The sequence below is a fragment of the Neltuma alba genome, unplaced genomic scaffold (genome assembly GCF_004799145.2).
Source record: "Neltuma alba isolate B1F8T4 unplaced genomic scaffold, ASM479914v2 tig00012197_pilon, whole genome shotgun sequence".
Taxonomy (NCBI): domain Eukaryota; kingdom Viridiplantae; phylum Streptophyta; class Magnoliopsida; order Fabales; family Fabaceae; genus Neltuma; species Neltuma alba.
In genome coordinates, this window is record NW_021636737.1 from 511,886 (window position 1) to 514,423 (window position 2,538).

General features: G+C 38.1%; 1 pseudogene; it reads right to left on the minus strand.

Annotated features, from left to right (window-relative positions):
• LOC114724741 (protein SRG1-like) lies at nt 1-699 on the minus strand (annotated as a pseudogene).
• Between the last annotated feature and the right edge of the window lie 1,839 nt (nt 700-2,538).

Below are 2,538 nucleotides of genomic sequence, written 5' to 3' on the forward strand. Positions count from 1 at the left end.
TGACATAACAAATAAGTAAGTAATGAGGTGGAGGTAATAATGAAAGATCAGAGTTGTAAAGGTACTTGAAAGGAAGGGAGATTGGGAAAGAGGTGGGGCTTTCTGAGAGAGGAGGATGATGACCATGTAGAACATGTCAGCCCAGTCCAGCTTCTGCTCCTCACTGACCACAAAGCCCTGACCAAACCCTTCCACATCTTCACCTGTCTGCCAATATTTCTCCTTTCCTCCATCGGCAGATTGAAGATTCTCGGATTCCCCTCTTCACTCTCTCCACCAGTGACTCTTCCACTCCATGATTTATAACCTGCATCACATATATTTCAATGACGCATGTCCGATCTACTGGAAAGAGATATATGTACACACACACACGTGTGTGCGTCTGTACGGGTAATAAGAGACTGGAAGAAACCCCAGTGTTGGCACGCGGAATGGAACTTGTGGAGCTCAGAGGCCTGAAATCGGGAGAAGATAAATGAGACAAGTTGATTATGGGAACTTGTGGTCGTGATGAGAATGGCTCTGCTTCTGCATCTCTGTGTTGTAGTAGTTCATCATGAGGACGCACATATCTTGGAGGAACTCTGCTTGAGGACTTCTTGGCCAACTCCTGAACTGAAGGTACCAGAAGTGACCTTCCTAAATTCCCTATTTCTTTCTCCTCCATCACACATTCATCTGCTTAATCTTCCCTTCCCTTATATGTGGTGTGGAGGTGCCGAAGAGGTTGCCAGCTTGTTTTGATTTCTATTTCTTTCCACCCGCGCCGCAACGAATTGAATAGTTCTGCCGCTATTTCTCATGCGTGGGCCAGCGTCATAAATCATAACATTATCAGTTTACAAATTTCATCTACTCCCACCGGCCTCTAATTTGATCCTCCTCTACCGTTTTCTCGTCATTTCATAAGTTCGAAATTTCAATTATGAACAGGTTCTCTTTTGTCGTATTGATTACTTTTATAGGGTTCTTAACCCTCGTTCTCCCTAATTTCAATATCTTTTTATATTTATGATTAGAAATTATATAATAAAATGGGATATATAATTGCATGTTTTTCACTACTACTCCGTCATATATATACAAATGGTCTTTGAGAATTTTATTAATAAATTTATTACAAAAAATAATAATTGTAAACAAAACCAAGAGAAGTTTACTAAACTATGCGGTCCAATGAATTTGTTCTTCCAAAAGATAAGATCAGGAACACTAGTATCAATTTAGTTTTTGACTATTTTTTCGTGGAGGCAGCCAGCGTTCATGGAATTTAATTGAGTTGGCAGTGATCAATCAGTTCAAGTAAGGATTTTTATAAACCTAAAAATTAGTTTCACATGACTAGGTTGAAACATGCAGAAGAAGACAAAAATGTGGAATTGCAATAGGAAGAGCTTTTCTTCGTTCTCTGCATTTGGCCTTTATGTCTTCTTCCCCTTATCTATCTCTCTATCGTCGTTTGTTCTTTTTTTAATTTGCTTTTTGCTATGAAATTCAGGCGGCAATGTAATATGTTTGATCGGTGTTTTTTTTTTTTTTCGTTTTTGGCAAATGCGAATGTCATGGTGTCTCTAAAAATAGGAAAAATCATTTGAGGGGACCACGGAAGCAAAGTAAAAAACAACAATCCCATCTGAAATACTGGAAAAAATATAATGCAAGAGTCACTTGTAGATCATTGAAGCGAAAAGAATTCCTTAAGAATAACTCTGAAATAAATAACAATAGCAATTAAGTATCATTTAAAGCCCTGTCATATGTTTTCTTATCTGCAAAGCAAACGTCACCATACATCATTGGGCCTAGCTGCACTCTCCGGTCTCCCACTACACCCACCTTCACAAGCCCATAAAACGCGCGCCAATTTTAAGCCCCAAAATTGCAACAAGTAAATTGGCTACAAAAAAATTTGCAGCAAGTAAAATGATCCCGAAAGAAAGGAAAGTTATATCACTTTAAGAAATCCAAGGCACGAATTCCTTTCAAAAAATGGTTGTTGAGATTGGCACTGTTCGCTTTATTGGAATCTGAATCAGTTCAATTAGATGCTTCTCTAAGCTAAATAAAAAAATGAGAATGATTAAATTATGAGTTTGTTTGTGTAACAAAACAGTTGGTTCAATTGATAAGGAGTCAACTTATAATTTATGTCTAGAGTTCAAATCCTGTTGTCCTAGGACAAAGCAATAGGCAGGTTGTGTTGTCCGTCCCCTAATCTGTAGGCCTGTCCCGTTATCAGTAATGAACCCATTTTAAACCTGTTGTAAACGGGGCGGAAAAATATGGGCTGGTTAAAAACGGGTTATGGGAACCGTTTTTTAGGTGCTGCTTTTTTCCCCCTCTCTCTCTGAGATATGTGTTAAAATGAAGCACATAGATAACTGAGAAGAGAAGTTCTAATTTAAGCAGAAAACAAATAACAAGTTCACAACAATCGTTTTCATATTCAATTCTTATTTAGTCTCTGCCTCTAGTCATTCTCTGAAAACGGCTTGAGAAATTCAGATTTGAGACTGAGAGAGAGTTGAGATTGAG